The 19,500-nt window shown below is 41.8% G+C and overlaps 1 protein-coding gene across 1 annotated transcript in view; it reads right to left on the reverse strand.

Annotated features, from left to right (window-relative positions):
* The window catches only part of LOC126456385 (uncharacterized), a 127,906-nt gene extending 108,754 nt beyond the window's left edge, over nt 1-19,152 (reverse strand). Inside the window, exon 1 of the mRNA XM_050092139.1 lies at nt 19,113-19,152. The gene's annotated coding sequence lies outside the window, so the exon portion shown is untranslated. The remainder of the gene's footprint in view (nt 1-19,112) is intronic.
* Nucleotides 19,153-19,500: the final 348 nt, after the last annotated feature.

A 19,500-nucleotide genomic window follows, 5' to 3' on the forward strand; every position in this document is an offset into this window, starting at 1 on the left:
TTTATATAAACAATATGAAAAAAAGGTTAAAATTTAACGGGGTATTTTCGTAGATTGAATAGTAAAAGACGCACTAGTCAAATCTGATATCACATCTCAGAATTAACACACTCACTCACACACACACACACACACACACACACACACACACACACACACAATAAGGGGTTAAGTGAAGGGATAATATACAAGAATATTCAAGATAACGGAATATATTGATATGAACAGAAATGGCTTCCGGGAACGGATCACTTCTGTGATATTTCCAACCCTTACGCCTAAACGACAATCTAAGCCAGTGTGTCAGACGAACAAAGGCCTTAAGTCAACGTATGAAGTTCTGAGGAGAAAAAAGGAAACAGACTAACCACGGTCTTTAAGCACTATGTTTTCTTCGGAAGACAAAACGCTTCATCATAACATTGAAGTAATATTCTGCTTGAAAATACTTCATTTTGCAAAGCCTGGTAACAGACAATGTACTGAGACTGTATCAGGAAAAGTACGAAACAGCGTCCTCCTCCTATTATTACGATTCACTTCAGTGTTTAGGTAATGTGCCTGGTCCAGCTTCACAATTTTAAGACCATATTTTTCTTGGTCCTCCAATTTATCTTTTCTCCTCGCTGTTTGCACTTGTTTACAAAGACTTGAATTCTGTGTTCTTCTGTACAGTTAGGACGTTGCCTCAATTTCTCCTTGCATTATTCCACTTTTTCATTTCTTACAAGATCCCCTCTTGATCAGCCTATGACATACCTTAAAGATTTCATTTCGGGAGGTTGTTTACTGCTTTATTTTTATTTTATTTTTGTTTTTTTTTTTTTTTTTTTTTTTGGTCCAAGCTTCACTGCCATAGAGAGACAAGCACAGTCATTCCTTCGTAAAACTTTAGTTATGTGTCTTCTCTCGTCTTGTCCTTTAAGGTTTTATTTACAGTTCCAAACATGAGCTGGAATATATTGATTTTATTCCGTAAATCGTTATGGTTATTTCAGTTTGTATCGACCTAAATAACTAAATCTGCACATTTGTTCCAGTGTCTTGTCTTCAATAACAATTTTTGGTCGTTGTGGGTGTTTTCCATAAAGAGTCACGAGTGTTAGTCGTGGCTATTTTTAGGTTGTAACATTAGCTTCCTAGTTTATGTAATTCAATATAACGAATATTGTATGTCTGATTCCTTTTTCTGTATGAAGATTACATCTGTATATAGCATAGCACTCAGTTGTATGGCTTCGCGTACTTCCATTTTTTTTTTTTTATTGTTCCGTGGGACCACATTTAGGAGAAGTCTCCATGGTCATGGAACGAGTCAATACATGAAATTATAACACGATTGTAGAAACAGATAAAATGAAATATAAGAAACATATTCAGGCGACACGTCGTTAGTTTAAATAAAGAAAATCAAGAATGTAACACTGGAATTTGCTTAATTTTTTAGCTCTTACAGGAGCTCCTCGACAGAATAGAAGGAGTGAGCCATGAGGAAACTCTTCAGTTTAGACTTAAAAGTGTTTGGGCTACTGCTAAGATTTTTGAGTTCTTGTGGTAGCTTATTGAAAATGGATGCAGCAGAATACTGCACTCCTTTCTGCACAAGAGTCAAGGAAGTGCGTTCCACATGCAGATTTGATTTCTGCCTAGTATTAACTGAGTGAAAGCTGCTAACTGTTGGGAATAAGCTAATATTGCTAACAACAAACGACATTAAAGAAAATACATACTGTGAGGGCAATGTCAAGATTCCCAGACTATTGAATAGGGGTCGACATGAGGTTTTCGAACTTACACCATACATAGCTCGAACAGCCCGTTTTTGAGCCAAAAATACCCTTTTTGAATCAGAAGAATTACCCCAAAAAATAATACCATATGACATAAGCGTATGAAAATATGCGAAGTACACTACTTTTCGTGTTGAAATGTCACTTATTTCAGATACTGTTCTAATGGTAAATAAAGCGGCATTTAGTTTCTGAACAAGATCCTGAACATGGGCTTTCCACAACAGCTTACTATCTATCCGTACGCCTAGGAACTTGAACTGTTCCGTCTCGCTTATAACATGCCCATTCTGTCTGATTAAAATGTCAGTTCTTGTTGAATTGTGGGTTAGAAACTGTAAAAACTGGGTCTTACTGTGATTTATTATTTTCCACAAGCCATGAACTTATATCATGAACTACATTATTTGATAATGTTTCAATATTACACACAAGATCCTTCACTACCAAGGTGGTGTCATCAGCAAACAGAAATATTTTTGAATCACCTGTAATACTAGAAGGCATATCATTTACATAAATAAGAAACAGCAGTGGCCCCAGCACCGACCCTTGGGGAACTCCCCATTTAACAGTGCCCCATTGGGACTGAACATCATTACCACTCTCAATATTGCGGAGGATTACCTTCTGCTTTCTGTTCTTAAAGTAGGAGGCGAACCAATTGTAAGCTACTCCCCTTACTCCATAATGTTCCAACTTCTGCAGTAATATTTTGTGGTCAACACAGTCAAAAGCCTTCGTTAAATCAAAGAAAACACCTAACGTTCGCAACCTTTTATTCAATCCGTCCAAAACCTCACAGAGAAAAGAGACTATAGCATTTTCAGTTGTTAAGCCATTTCTAAAACCAAACTGTACATTTGACAGCAAATTATGTGAATTTAAATGCTGCAGTAACCTTGTATATACAACCCTCTCGATAACTTTAGCAAACACCAATGGCATAGAAATAGGTCTATAATTGTCAACATTATCCCTGTCTCCCTTTTTATAAAGTGGCTTCACTACCGAGTACTTTAATCGGTCAGGAAACCGACCACTCCTAAAGGAAAAGTTACAGATATGGCTAAGTACTGAGCTAACATACGTGGAACAATACTTTAGTATTCTGCTAGATACCCCGTCATATCCATGAGAGTTCTTGGTCTTTAGAGATTTAATTATTAACTCAATCTCCCTCTTGTCAGTATCATGGAGGAGCATTTCAGGTAACAGTCCCGGAACACTTTTTTCTAAGAGCGCTATATGATTCCCTGTTGGGACTAGGTTTCTATTTAGTTCACCTGCTATATTCAGAAAGTGATTATTAAGTACTGTACATATATGCAACTTATCAGTAACACGGACATCCCCACTACGCACTGATTCTATATTCTCGACCTGTCTCTGCAGACCAGGCACTTCCTTTACGACTGACCATATGGTTTTAATTTTATCCTGAGACTTAGCTATTCTATCTGCATACCACATACTTTTTGCCTTCCTAATAACTTTTTTAAGCACCTTACAATACTGTTTGTAATGGGCTGCTGCATTTAGATTTTGACTGTTTCTAACGTTTTGATATAATTGCCACTTTGTTCTACAAGATATTCTTATCCCTTTAGTCAGCCACCCAGGCTGCCTGTTTGTGCTAGTACCCTGTTTTGAACGTTCTAACGGAAAGCAACTTTCAAAGAGCACGAGAAAAGTCTTGAGGAAAGCATTATATTTATCGTCTACTGTATCAGCACTATAAACATCTAGCCACTCTTGTTCCTTGATAAGGTTTACAAAAGTCTGTACAGCAACTGGATCAGCTTTCCTAAAAAGTTGGTAACTATATTTAACATGTGTTGAAGCACAAAAATCTTTTAGACTTAAAATTTGTGCATCATGATCTGAAAGGCCATTCGCCTTTTTGCTAACAGAATGCCCTTCTAATAATGACGAGTGAACAAAAATATTGTCTGTGGTTGCTCTACTGTTCCCTTGCACTCTCGTTGGAAAGAATACGGTTTGCATAAGATTATATGAATTAAGGAGGTCTACCAGCATCCTTTTCCTTGCACAATCACTTATACAATTAATATTCAAGTCACCACATATAACTAACTTTTTGTATTTCCTATAAAGTGAACCAAGAACCTCCTCTAGCTTTAGCAAAACTGTTGTGAAATCGGAGTCTGGGGATCTATAAATAACAACAGTAAGACGTTTAGCTCCACTAAATTTAACCACACCTGCACAACATTCAAACACCTTTTCAGTGCAGTACTTTGAAACATCAATTGACTCAAATGGGATACCGTTTTTCACATACATGGCTACTCCCCCACACCACAAAGAGCTCCTAGAAAAGCTGCCAGCCAACCTGTATCCTGGTAAAGGAAGCCTCTGAATTATCTCCTTATTTAAGAAGTGTTCATATATACCAATAATTTCAGAGTCAACACCTATAAGCAGTTCACTAACTTTATCTCTAATACCTTGTATATTTTGATGAAATATACTAATTCCCTCATTAATCGGATACCCAAGCTTTGTAGAAAGTGGTTTCTTTGTTAGAGAGACTTCCCTTAAGCAGGAATACCTATCAGCTGACTTCAATCTAAAAAAGGTACAGCTCTAACACCCACAACTACCGGAATTTTCCCATGAGTGGTCCCACCACCCCCACCTATGCTGTCACCTATAAGTTTTGCCAACCTCCCCTTCCCATACCTGTTGAGGTGCAGGCCATGTCTAGTGAAACCCGTCCTACTGATAGACTCCACCGACACCACTGAAATGTGACTCATGCCTACTGTCATCAGCGCACCCCCAAGTCTCATGTTATTACGCCTGACGGCTGTATTAAGATGAGGCCGATCGTGACGCTGAAACAGTTCCACGAAATGCACATTCGTGTTGCCAGTCTGATCCTCAATAAAGTGTGTCGGGTATAAGCTACATCCTTGTCTGACGCTTTGATTTATTTTCTCTTCCGTTTTTAGACTTCCTCTATTTATGATTATTTTGGAAACGTCACACAAGTTTTTGATTGTCTGTATAAGGTGTTTAGGATATCATCTTTCATTTATTATTGCCCATATATAGTTTCTAGTCGATTCAGAAGCTTCACCGAAGTCAATAAACGCAACACATCTATCTGGACTGCCTTCACGCCATTCTAAAATTCTTTCAATGATCATTCAGGGAGCGTCCCTTCCTAATGTCACTTATTCTCCTCCCAGGAATACATTTGCTATTGCGGTCAACCGATCTTTGAATATTTTTCAGTAAATTTATTAATTAACTTTATTTGAAACACTTACACCTTTTCAGACGTCACCTACATTTACGAATCGGTTTTCAAAAGTAGAAAAACACCTCTGTGGTCTTAAAATCTGTAGAGGTTTTATAAATTCGCCAGCTTTTACTGAATACATCTAAAACCCATAACTCACACACCGTCCCTCCTCAAATGTTACTGAATCACTTGTCCTATTTAGCTGGCGAGTCAGAACACATTCGCCTTAAATCACTTGGGAAAATCATTAAACACCCAAATCAGTATATTTGATCAGGTAAAGCAGGATATCTCTTCCCCATTCTTCTTCGATTTTACGGCTTATTATTACACAATGAAGGAGACTTAAGTATTCATTAATTCCTGTTTTCTAAAGTCATTTCAGTGAGATCCAATTACCAAAAATAGGAAGGTGACCTATATTTGTTCTTGTATTAAATTAAAGAAGTTTTCTAACGAAATAAGGTTAAATTTGCATTTGAATATTTGCAGTTTGTCAGTAGCAGTATAATTTTCTTGCATTAGCTTATTGAAAATGGTTGTCGAAAGGACGTTAAGCCTTAGAATTGTTTCGTTATATTTTACTGATAATCTACATCAGACGGTGCTGCATACTTTTCTGTACAGTAGATAAAGATGTGTTCGCAGTATGAAGGTTATTTCTGTGTCTCGTAATCAATGAAAGTAATGAAGTGTCAAGTGCATGAGTTCTCAGTTTGCTTGATATAGGACTGTTAATCGAAAGAGTCGGCGGAAGAAGGAGACACCAACTCAGTTTAGAAGAGATTAGTTTGATCACGTGATCCGTTGTGCTCTCGCTTGCTACAAGTAGTTCCATATGCACCTCTACTGCTAGGAAGTACAGTATACTAGAAATGTTTCATGTCTTCTTGTATTTATGTTCTTTCCTTTGAATTTTACCAAAAATATAACATGCAGCAACTGAGAAAATGTTGTTGGGCGTTAGCACTTTCTTTCGTGGACTTCTTCAATTTCCAGCATGCATGGTTCATTGACCTGACTGCCCCTTTTTTTAGCTAAACGTATTGTTTTATGTTGCACTGAACTGAGACAAAATTTTAATTTACATGATATCAACCAATAAAGGTAAGTGAAATTAGCGCATTTCAGTGTATTAGTCGTGCTGATTGTGAACAATATTCCAGTCGTGGAAGAAACTGCATTCAGGTCGTTTTTAGAAAGTCCGAGACCGTCTGTTGTCTGTCTTCCCCGACTGGATTTCAGGTAGATATTTGCAATATGTCACCATGAACCAATGCAATTCATCACATGTTTCATGTGAAAACGTCGATTTGTTTATCGTTCAAACAAAATTAATTTTAAAGTGATACTTTATAATCGCGTAAGATACAGATGTATTAGTATACGTTTTCGACTTGCATGTACCAGCTTTTCCGAGTTGATGTCTAAACGGGAACAATTTGCAGTTAATGAAGGTAGTCATTACAATATCAGAGGATGTGTTTTACGAAATTCTGAAAATATTTCGTTTCCTTTTTCTTACCTTTTTTTCTTTTTGATCAACATGCGAGTGGAGTTCATGGATTCCATTGAGGCTCCTTTAATAGTGTATTATGTTTTTCATTTAAGAAACTACTGACTTAATTCTGAAGTCAGTTTTTTTTAACTTTTGCTACACGGTCATACTGTAAATAAGTGCACACTTGACTGTGTTACAACCATGGATGACGCTCAACGCACATAGAACACTACTAGTTTAACGCAGTAAAATTTGTAGTACTTTATCTGTCTTTATCTATTGAATAAAATCGGCAGTCATTTATGCTGTCTGGTTTTTGAAATAAAGTTTCGCATATTTCTACAGCAGCAGTTTTAGTAAAAACTTGAAGAAGAGTTCCTACAATGATATGTCAGGAAACCAATACCTGTTGAGACATTAGTCAGTCTCTCCTCTCATTTCCATCTGTTACGTAGGAGCAGCCCCAGCAGGTGGTTCTGCGTGTAGTCACCAAGCATCCTGACACGTCCCTCAGTCCTACTTCAGGGTGAATCACTCTCTCTTTCTAATACACCTTGGTCTAGTTACATTGCGTCACTTGCATTGGTCACATGCTCTTGTAACGTGAGCACAATGTCGACGGGTTTAGCATATACCCATCATTTCAAATTTGGCCATAGCAAGAAATCCAACGTATTGAGATCCAATGAAAGGGGAGTCCCTACAACTGGACCTCAACGACCAATCTATAGTCCGTGAAACGTTGCGGTGAGTTATGATCCGGAGAAAATGTAGTGTTTCATACACCACAGTCGTTGTCTTTCCACAAGGATAACATTCTTCTGCAGCGCTAGCAATTCACCACGCCGTTTACTGCAACAGCAAGACGTCCTACATCATCGAATACCACACATTACTCGTAACATGTAAACCAGTCCATTCTCAACAGACATTTTTTTCCGAATGCATAAGTATAGAAACATTTTTTCTATTTTTTACCTGTAGGAACATGTAAATTTACCTACTTTTCCACTCCACAGACTCTCTATCTTTATCTTTTATATTTCCCGTTGTTTTTTAGTTTCTTTTTTATTTCTGAAAATTGCTTTGTGTGTGCATCTAGATGAAAGGCTGTTCGTTTGGCTCTACACTCGTTTCGCTTCTTTTTGCTCATGAAATATCTTCATTGGCGGTTTTGTGAAGTTCTCCCATAGGTGTCGTTCTGGAGCTGTACTTAACTGCTCTGCGTACACAAGGATGTCCATTTTTCGGCGTTTGCCAACACGTTACATTGAGCACTTCACTTTCACTCTTCACTGTGTCACAACATATCCATGGATAGGCAATCTAGTTCCAGCCTCCTTCCTCTTCTGTACTTCAATCCTTAGACAATATGCCCGTTCCGACTCCATCTCTTTCTCGACCTTTCTGCATATCTCCTTCCTGAGGGCTAGTACTTGTTTACAGCGACTGGACTTCTGTTCTCATCCGTCCAGTTGAGGTGTTGTCTCCATTACTTCCCGTACTCTTCAGTCTTCTAATTTGAATTACAGATTCTCAATTATGCGTGGGTGTCATTATTTTTTTATGTGTTTTCTCCTGAAAGTTCTTAAAAATCTCATTTCTGATGACTGTATGTTACTTTTATATTTCTTCCTCTCATTGCCATATTCGCTACCATTAAGTAGCAGAGACACAGCCGTTGTTTCATATAGCTTCAATTTTGTAGCTTTTCTAACTTTAATGTTTAAAGTTTCAACTTGTAATCAGCTGATTAGCTCCAGATCGTGCATGACGCCTGCACTAGTTGTTTGGTTTCCTTATACCAGTTTTGAACTGGCATTATGAACCACATGACCACAGCAATATGGTGCATACGTCTTACTTTTGACGCTCTCAAATAAAGCGATAGTTATACACTTCTGAAGGAGGCCATTAGAATTCTGACACGGGTAAAGCAATAAAATTTCTTTTGTACAACTGATAGCTGATTATTTCAACAAATGTTCTGCCTTAGTTACCTCATTTAATTCATTTTGGAGGTTGTTATAAACCTTCTGAGTGTCTTCTTTCCTTCCTTCTTCTGGTGCATATACACCAATTACAGTAAGATAACAGTGTCTACTCTGAGAGTCCCCGAGAGCCATAGTGGCATTAGCCGTTGTACCGAGAAAGATGTCTCTCGCAATTGGAGACGAAACATTAGGGAGCAGTTTTATACATCAGCCACTCCACCTCAGCCCAGTAATTTTAACTGAAGAAGACGCCTACCTTGAGAGCCTACACCGTATGATTACTTGTCATGAATGTTTCATTTGCATAGTTACAGCTTACTGTAACCTACCTCTATTTATTATCCATTAAAATTGCTACACCATACAAGCCCCCTGTTTTAAGGGACTCCACCATATACCATTATATAATCCTCATATCCTATTAACCCCTTTAATATCTTTTTAGTTTATGTTCTGGCTAAGACATCAGTTTTACATTGTTTTAGAATGTGTAGTCCGTGGATCACTCCTTTATCCCCCAGAGGCATCTCATTCCATGTTCCTATTTTTGCTCGATCTATAATTCTCAGTCGTTTATTCTTAACTTTTCGCCATGGTCGTTTGGCAAATGACCCATCCGGCTTTTTCCTGTGAAGAACTAGAGTTTTTTGCTATTTCCACAGAACAGTTTTCCAGTCTGTCACCAGGTAAGTCTAAAGAAGAGCCTGTCTCCTCTTAGCCTATAAACATGATTCCAGATGTTGTGAGATAACGTGCGATTTGTGGCGCCCTCGAAATATTACATGTTCGGAATTGGGGCGGCCGCACATGACGCTAGTCAAATCCGGGCCAGGCAGCAAACACGTGGTGGCAAACGTTACCGGACGAGAGGGGTAGCCCCAGCGCATGGTCCAGCCGCGTGGCTGGGAATTCCGCTGTGACGAGGACGGTGCTTTGTGTCGATGAAGGAGGTGTCTATGCCGGGAGTGCCAAAGATGGCAGACTTTATGAAACCTTAATGGCAGACATTTCACAGTTCGTATAGAAATTAATAGTAGCCAGATGAATCATGATACCTCAAAAAGAAACATGAACATTACTATTATCTACACGACGATTCTGATGGTGTATTCATATTTTCAATATCTTTATTAGTTTAAAGTTTAGTATCTGACGGTAAATTACACAAGTAACACCCAACAACGAATTTCCAAAATCTAATCGGTTCTTTCGATTTTGACGGTCTACGTATCTTTAGAAAGGTGTTAGTGTAAACCTAAATTGTTATGAATTACAGGCATGTAACTTAAATAGTACATGAGTTATTGGAGGTCAAAGTGGCCGATTACTATCGATCGCGTCAGGCCATAAATACTCCACAGTTACACGATAAAACGGTAACAGCATGCATATAAACATATTTATTCATCTATGTCTTTGTTAATATCTGATACATACTAGTCATGATGAAATTGGTTAAATATTTACTGTGTTTTAGAAAGCACAGAGACATTAGGCTCTTGGCCTACCTTTTGTTTCTATTCTTTCGATATATGTTTATTTAATTGTTTATGTATCTAGTAATGTGTGTTAGAGCCTGTTTGCGGGCCAGACATAGGAATATTTATTTAATTTCAAGTATTTAAATATGAATCCAGTATTTAGAATATGTTTCGTTATGTTTGTGACTGTGCGTTGCCACGAAGATATGGCGCGAGCGATCTAGCCAATCACAGCGCTCTTGAATGGGGGGACTGGATGGAAGCGAGTTTCCGGAGAGGACACAGGGGTAGTCCGGGGAGTACGGCGCAGGACACGGTGAGTGCTGGACGGGACGGAACTGGACACGGGGAGTGCTGAACGTGTAGGCGCGACGTATGTTCTACATCTACATCTACATCAGCCTCCGTGCGCGCTCTAATCTCTCTAATTTTTAATAATAATTCGTGATCTCCTCGGGAGGTATAAGTAGGGGGAAGCAATATATTCGATACCTCATCCAGAAACGCACCCTCTCGAAACCTGGCGAGCAAGCTACACCGCGATGCAGAGCGCCTCTCTTGCAGAGTCTGCCACTTGAGTTTGTTAAACATCTCCGTAACGCTATCACGGTTACCAAATAACCCTGTGACGAAACGCGCCGCTCTTCTTTGGATCTTCTCTATCTCCTCCGTCAACCCGATCTGGTACGGATCCCACACTGATGAGCAATACTCATGTATAGGTCGAACGAGCGTTTTGGAAGCCATCTCCTTTGTTGATGGACTACATTTTCTAAGGACTCTCCCAATGAATCTCAACCTGGTACCCGCCTTACCAACAATTAATTTTATATGATCATTCCACTTCAAATCGTTCCGCACGCATACTCCCAGATATTTTACAGAAGTAACTGCTACCAGTGTTTGTTCCGCTATCATATAATCATACAATAAAGGATCCTTCTTTCTATGTATTCGCAATACATTACATTTGTCTATGTTAAGGGTCAGTTGCCACTCCCTGCACCAAGTGCCTATCCGCTGCAGATCTTCCTGCATTTCGCTACAATTTTCTAATGCTGCAACTTCCCTGTATACTACAGCATCATCCGCGAAAAGCCGAAAGCGGAATATGGAATGTTACATCCTTTAATCGAATATACAGGTTAGAAAATTTAAAAAGCAGAATTGGTAAGTTGAAGTGGGAGGTAGAGCGAATTGGTGGAGTGTTACAGCACTCTGCGCTCCCAGAAACTGTTAGTCTGCCTTTCATTATTGGTTATTAGAGCCACCACACCGTATCTGGTGGGATCTGCCATCCGAACCTCGAGGACGCGCCCGGTAGGCGTTACGTAGGCCCCCCTCTGGTCCCAATTAGTCACAATATTTGTAAATTCCTGACTTGCCTCAGAGCTTCCTAACAGCATAGACTTCCAATTTTTTTCCAAAAATTTTGCTAGCTGTAGTATTTTGGTACAATACGTCAGGGACCTACCTTCAATACCTGACTCGATAGGCTGTCGATTCTCAGATTCTGAAAGTAGAACATAGTGAGTCTACTGTAGTGCAATTGACTGCCATTCTCTAATGCACAGATGTAGAGGTAATAGGCTCAAAGCGACGTCAGCCGGAGTACCGACAGCGCCAGAGGCGACTGTGCTGCAGCGAGCGGCGAAAGCGTACGGCACTCGCTCCAGAACGCTTTCACCGGCAGAAATCCCCGATAGCGTGGGGAGCGCGCTGCAGCTGGACGAGTGAGGATCGCTGTGCCGCCTCCCCCACTCCTCCCTCCACTCTGCGGAAAGCCCTCACGACGGCGACCGGCGCGCAATTTGTTACAATTAGAGTAATTAATAGCTGGCCGCCTCCCACGCCACGCACGCACGCAGCGGGCTCGCGCAAATTAAGGTTTGTGTGTAAAGGACAGGAGTTAATTGGCGACCCGTAATTGAACGCGTGCGCGCATCCGCGTCCGCGCTCGGAAAACCCCCGCACGACAGCTGTGGGTAAGGTGGGGGGGGGGGGGAGAGGGGGTGACAGGGGGTGCGGGGGCTGATTGCTGATGAACCGGGCGGCGTTAATTAGCCTAAGTTGAAAGCGGCGGCGATTAACACGGCCAATTAACGGCCGCGGCCTGACCTTAGCCGCGGAGCAATTATCGCTGCGGGTTCTCACCTGCTGACACTCGGCATCGGTTACCACTTGCGACTCTAGACGCCGATCCGGTTAAAGTCTGCAAAATGTTCTTCATGTCTCATTTGTGCCGGACATTGAGGTGTGGGTATAAGGAGAACGGAATTACTCCAGCATGTGGACATTCGCCTGAGCATCACATGGATGATACGTGTGGCTCCAGACTATTGCCACGCATACAAGAAGATTCTGAAGATCTCAGGTTGACTTCATTATCAAAAATGTTCAAATGTGTGTGAAATCCTATGGGACTTAACTGCTAAGGTCATCAGTCCCTAAGCTTACACACTACTTAACCTAAATTATCCGAAGGACAAACAAACACACACATGCCCGACGGAGGACTCTAACCCCTAGAAATTCGTCGCAACATTTCTAGAGCACGCTATACAGATTCATAATCGTACCTTTATTTAATTTCTGTTACTAGCATAATCATAACGACAGTGATGAACATACAGGCCAAGTTAAATTGGCGTCTGGAAATTGGAGAGGTTCAAAATGGCTGTGAGCACTATAGGACTTAACTTTTGAGGTCATCAGTCCCCTAGACTTAAAACTACTTAAACCTAACTAACCTAAGGACCTCACACACATCCATGCCCGAGGCAGGATTCGAACCTGCGAGCGTAGCGGTGGCGCGGTTCCAGAATGAAGCGCCTAGAACCGCTCGGCCACATCGGCCGGCAACTGGAGAGGAAGCTGATGCCTGGGTGACAGGTAAGAAAAGAGGCCGTAAGACAGGTCTCCATTTCATCGAGAGCAGACACTACTATGGGAGGATTTTACAGTGGCCAAAATCTTGGTTTACTTATAGAATAGTACATTCATCAGCACCATTACATCCCTTTCATTTAACAATTTGCGAACACTTTTACGAAATTTATTATTCTTTCATCACAGCAGCCCGTTCAAACGTATATTCCTACGGATAACATCATCCAGCTACTTTTACACAGTTGTGGTGGGGTAATGAAGTCAGCCGAGCGGTCTGGGGCGCTGCAGTCATAGATTGTGCGGCTGGTCCCGGCGGAGGTTCGAGTCCTCCCTCGGGTATGGGTGTGTGTGTTTCTCTTTAGGATAATTTAGGTTAAGTAGTGTGTAAGCTTAGGGACTGATGACCTTAGCAGTTAAGTCCCATAAATTTTCACACACATTTGAACATTTGAACTTCGATGGGTCGCAGAGGATGTCTTGAGGAATAAATCGACAACAGAAACCTGTGTCCGGAAACGCCACCCAACGACGCGGCAGAGTGTCGATGTTACAGGCGTCGGAGCCTGCTGTTACGTCGTGCCTTCGGCAGAAAACGTGACTTTGTATACCGAGGGTGGAACGTCTTACAATGTCGTTTCTTATTCTGTGATCGTCACTGATAGCCAGGATCGCTAGTGTAGAAGATGGCGCTAGCTGTTGAGTGGACAGGCTGTATCCTCTACGAAAGTGATGCTCTGTTGCCTCGGTGGAAGACGGTTTGAGATACACGTTTCCAACCACAGTTTATTTTTCTCCTGGAAATCACCAATACGTTTCGGTATACAGGAGAAAGACGAATTGCAGATGGCACCCCGTGTCCAAAAGCATCGACCAACAAGGCAACAGAGTATCGCATCCATAGGAGACAAGACCTCTACGGGGCAGGTAGTTCTGTCTTCTCCACTGGTGATCGTAGCAATCGTCCGCAGTCCCTGAATGAGAAGCATTGCGAGACGTTCCGTCTACGGTTCATCACCGTACAAAGTCACGTTTGCTGCCGAAGGAGTTGCCTAGCGGCGGCCGCCGTCGCCTGTGTCTTGGACGATCTATAGCGTGCTTGGATGACGTTTCTGGACACACGTTCGTACTCTCTTTTTATTCGTCAAGACATTCCCTACAACGCCTCGAGGTTTGTCGCAACATCTCTGGGACACCCTGTATAAGTAAGAATAGTCACCATATTCAAACACATCTATTGTAAATAGAAACCTCGCTTACATATACAAAAAGATCACTTAATCATGTAATGTATTAGCACTGAAATTAGTGAGGAACTGTGCTTAAACCTTAACTTCATACCTGTGTGTAGGCCATTCAACCGGCAGTCAGTGCTTAGTCAACCAAAGAAAATCACACACAATCTATCTATATCTATATCGGCATCGGTACTCAGCGAGGCTGCGGACGGTATATAGCGGAGGATACTTATCATACCACTAAATGATCCTGCCCCCTTCCTTTCGCCATTCGCGAATGGCACGTAGGACAAATGATTGTCGGTAAGCCCCTGTATTAGCTTTTATTTTGCGAATTTTTGTAGTTATGGTCATTTCGCGAGATGTGTCTGGGAGGAAGTAGTATGTTTTCCGACTCTTCCCGAAAAGTATTCTCCCGAAATTTCAGTAGTAAACCACGATGCGCGGCACCTGTCTTGTAGGTCTGCCATACATTTTTTCAGCATCTGTGTAACGCTCTCGCACGGACTATATAATCCCACGATCTTTTCTCTCTCTTCTATCAGTCCTACCTGGTAAAAGCCTAGATTGATGAACAATACTCAAGAATCGATCGAACGACCGCCTTGTAAGCCACTTATTTAGTGAATGAATTACCTTTCCTAAAAATTCTTGCTGTGACTCTCAGCCTGCCATCTGTTTTTTCTGCTACTTATTTTATGTGGTCATTCCAGTAAGGTCGCTCCGGATAGGTACTCCTAGATATTTTGTGGCAGTTACTGTTTCCAGCAATTTGTCCTCAATAGTGTAGTTATAGAGTAGTTGCTCTATTTTCGTATGTATGGCAACATGTTACATTTATTTACGTTCAGGGTCGACTGTCAGTCCCTGTATCGCTCTTCAATCCTCTGTAGGACGTTCTGCAAATCTTTGCTGCCTTCTGGCGTTGCTGCCTTCTTATAGACCACCCCATCAGCTGTGAGAAGCCTTAAAGAAGTTCCAACGCATTCTGCCAAATAACTTATGTACGCTGTAAACAGTAACGGTCCCATCACGTTCTTTGGAGAACTCCCTTAACTCTGTCCCTTTCGTTCTGTTAAGAGCGACGTGTTGAGTTCTATTTGCTAGGAAGTCTTGAATCAGTCGCATATGTGGTCAGATAGTCGGTAAGTTCTTTTATAAGTATACAGCAGAGCGGAATAGTGTCAAATACCCTCCTGCAGTCGAGAAACACGACATTAGTCGGAGAACCGATGTATAGCGCTGTTGGTGTAATGGACAGAGGTGTACACATTCCACTTTTAGCCTGACCATACTTGCCTGTTAGCTGGGCAGGCAAGTTGCCGCATTTTATCAGCATAACGGACAGGATGTTTTACTCCCATCCAAGCCAATCTGTGCCCAACCCTAGTACGTTTTTGCTATTTTGACATTGCGCTTTGACGCCCCATCACCCCTACTCCCAACTGGAGGGGGATAGGTGGGGCTCAGCAGACGTGATTCTGGGGATTCAGTGAGCCGGGATTTCAGTGAGCAGTGTTCTCCTACAGCTCACTAATGTCGCCCCATCTTTCTGTGCTGCCGCATCAACGGATTCCGCAACAGTGGTGGCCATGGTTACGTCCTGAGCTGAGAAGACAAAAGTCATAGGAAGACTGATATGCGCAGATACAGATGGCTGTACTATCGGGTACACAGGGTATAAAAGGTTAGTGCATTGGCCGAGCTGTCATTTGCACACATGTGATTCATGTGAAAAGGCTTCCGACGCGATTATGGGCGTACGATGGGTATTAACAGACGTTGAACGCGGAGTGGCAGTTGGAGCTAGACGCATGGGTCACTCTTGCTTGCCTACCCGTCCTCTCCCTCTGCTACGCTAGTACCAGTTCATTCTGTACTCTTTCATTGTAGCTGAAGTTGACGAAAATACCCGAATATCATAAGGCTCAATGAAATATATACTCATATCGGGTCATTGTAGGCCAGAAAATGATGGATTTTATTTACCTTTTTTTTCTTTCTCGGCGTATTTCGATCTTATTTATTTCGATATGGACAGCTTCCCCTGCAACCTCACACTCTTTCGATTATGCCTTCCTGAAGGCATACAAAGTTGAGCACTTAAGACCTGCTCCTCGGCAGTTGCAGGCACCCATGTATCACTTCTTGCACATACATGAGAGCTATTTGAGACATTTTCTTGGGGCTGACTCACGTAATCTTGTTCACGGTGACAGGCCAAGGGAGCATTTCCACCAAAATTTCTGCACGCGGTAGTATGTGCAATACGAATCGAAGGCAGCAGCTTCTTTGGTGTGGGACAAATGAGCCACGTCCACCTTTGCAGTGGCTGCTGATTTGATGAACAGGTGAAAATAAATGCCGCATAATGTGTCGGTGAATGTGTCCCCTCAATACAGAGAGATCAGAAACTTCTCTCCAACCTCAGCAATAGCTTTCCGACTCACCCCTGGGAAGATAAACACAGTGGCCAAGTCACATTTCTTTTGAGAAACACTCCGTAATTTTATTTTTCCTTGCCAGAAAAGGGCTGAGGTGGTTTCACATCCGCTGAATTCATATAAGAAGAGCTCAGATCCGAGGAGAAACTCTACTTCTCTGAGAGCAAAAGAAGTGGTGGAGAAGTGAGTACAGCTTTAGTCACGCTCGCTGTTTTTTCTGCAAGTAAACATTTCAGACGGTTGAGCCCACGCAGTAGAGGAAAACGAAGTCCACTTCTCTCCAACCATGATGCCGTACCATTTAATTAGATGAGTGTTGACGGTTCTGATATCAGACTCGTAATTGCTTTTCATTTTGTCTCTGAGGTCATTCAACGAGAATTGACAATTTTCCTGTTTTCAGCAGTGTATATATATATGTTCCATGCAATCCCTAATATCTGTCCGCTCTGAACGTCTCTTTTCAGTTTAACAGTTGATGCCATGCTGTACAACGTTTTATGACATGTGAGTGGTATCTGGCATCAGCAGCGACGATTTGCCACTTCAAGAATCGTCTCTTTTGCACCGAATGATTGCACTTGGTGCACATTGTTCCTTCGTGACTGAGGTAGTTTCGTTTAGTGCTTGATAAATTCCTCAGTGATATTATCTTCACAGAAGAAACAAATATTTCGATGGTCCGCGAATCCTCTTCATAACCTAGAAGACGATGGTTCAGGAACTGTTTGCCTCCACGACGAACAGTGCCCGTAACATTACTTTCAAACAGTATATCACTTCCTCTACGCATAGTGCACAGTAACTTCATCTAACATTTGTAAAACTAATAAGTCTCCTTAAGCCCACGCTTCACACTCACTTCATATAGTGAAAGCATAAGGTTCTTTTTTTTCTCTCACCGCTATCACGTGACTTTTCTTAAGTGCTCTTTGACGTATGTAACAAAACCTGACGGAATTCACATTTTACAAAACTCGATGAGACACTGACAGAGCAGAGAACCGAATGCGACTAAAACCTTAACAGGACAAGGGAATGGACAACAGACTGTTAATAACGAACCAACTGTTGCGATGAATAGGGTGATATTACAATAACACAAAGTAGCGATGACTTACTTAATTTTGGCCACATTTTTGTTGGTCCACATGCAATTCATGTACACATACAATCCAATCTTTGAACGCAATGCCCACAATACGTTATTAGAAGTGTTGATGCTAACTTCTTTAAAAATTAAATTTCTGACATACTGATTATCTGCGATATCCAGAGAGCTACTGGGCCTGAAGACTTCATTTTGTGTTCAAATGAAATCCAATAAAATAAAATTTCTTCTAACTTCCATTATCATACTTTCTTTGTACGATGAGCCGTGATACCCATATTCAGCCCGAAAATAGAGCAAAACTCAAAATTTAAATTTTTGATAAGAAATGGCCAATATTTGCAGTTACATATATCAGAAACTACTGGATATATAAACTTACGGTTGGACTTAAACTATTGCATATTTAATGTACTGTACATATGGGAATAGCTGTTAATGTCGGAGAACGGCGTGGTTTATAAATTATAAGGCAAGAACTAAACGAAGTCCAAGAAATTCGTAGCTTGTGCTTATTTCTCGGAAAGACAAAGTTTTTCGAAGCTGCAAACTGGAATTCACACTACCGTAACCGACCCTAATAACATAACAAGAGCCGGCCGGGGTGGCCGAGCGGTTCTAGGCGCTACAGTCTGGAACCGCGCGACTGCTACTGTCGGAGGTTCGAATCCTGCCTCGGGCATGGATGTTTGTGATGTCCTTAGGTTAGTTAGGTTTAAGTAGTTCTAAGTTCTAGGGGACTGATGACCTCAGAAGTTAAATGTCATAGTGCTCAGAGCCATTTGAACCATTTTCTATTTTAGCCATCAGTCTTCTGACTGGCCCGCCACGAATTCCTCTCCTGTGCCGACCTTTTCATCTGAGAGTACCATTTGTAATCTATATCCTTAATTATTTAATGCATTTATTCAAATCTCTACTTTTATAGTTTTAACCGTTCGCAGCTCCCTCTTGTACCATGGAAGTTATTCCCCGATGTTTTAACAGATGTTCTACCATGCTACCCCTTCTCACTGTCAGTATCTTCCTTATATTCCTTTTCTCATCGATTCTGAGGAGAATCACCCAGTTTTCAACATTCTTCTTTAGCACCGTATGGAAAATGCTATGTTTCCCTTCTGTTCCGGTTTTCCTATAGTCCATGTTTCAATACCATGCACTACTCGGATATATAGACTTTAAAGCGAATTCGTTCCTTTTAATGTATGTCAGGGCGCTGATGACCTCCACGTTGAGCACCCATAAGCCCCAACAGACACACACGCGAATTTTTGTCTCCGCGCATATCGAAGCACTGTCGCCTGCAGACAATAGCTGTCGCGGCACCGCTGTAACTTCGTACGTTAAACATCCGGTTCCACGTAATTTAAGCGAGAGCAGAGTGCGCGCTTACCTGTAAGTAGCCGCGCAGGCAGTGCGTGCCGTTGACGAGGACGCCGACCTTGAAGCGGCGGAAGCGCAGGCGCAGCACGAGGTCCTTGCGCGCCGTGCGCAGCCGGTAGAAGCAGGTGACGGCGCGGCCCGGCTCCGCCTCCGGGCTCGTCACCTCCTCGTACGGCGACACCGTCTGGTTGCACGCTGCAACACAACGCACGCCTCGTCAGCCCTGTCGAGAAAAACACTGGTGATCGGACGAAATTTGTAAGATCTACACTGCTAACCGTTAAAACTGCAGCACCACGAAAGATAACTAAATTTTATTTGTAGTAGTATGCAGTATAGCATTTGTAGGCCATTTTAGAGTACACCAGCTGTGAAATTCGGTGCACACAGCTGGAACC

Source organism: Schistocerca serialis, chromosome 2 (assembly GCF_023864345.2).
Source record: "Schistocerca serialis cubense isolate TAMUIC-IGC-003099 chromosome 2, iqSchSeri2.2, whole genome shotgun sequence".
Classification (NCBI taxonomy): Eukaryota; Metazoa; Arthropoda; class Insecta; order Orthoptera; family Acrididae; genus Schistocerca; species Schistocerca serialis.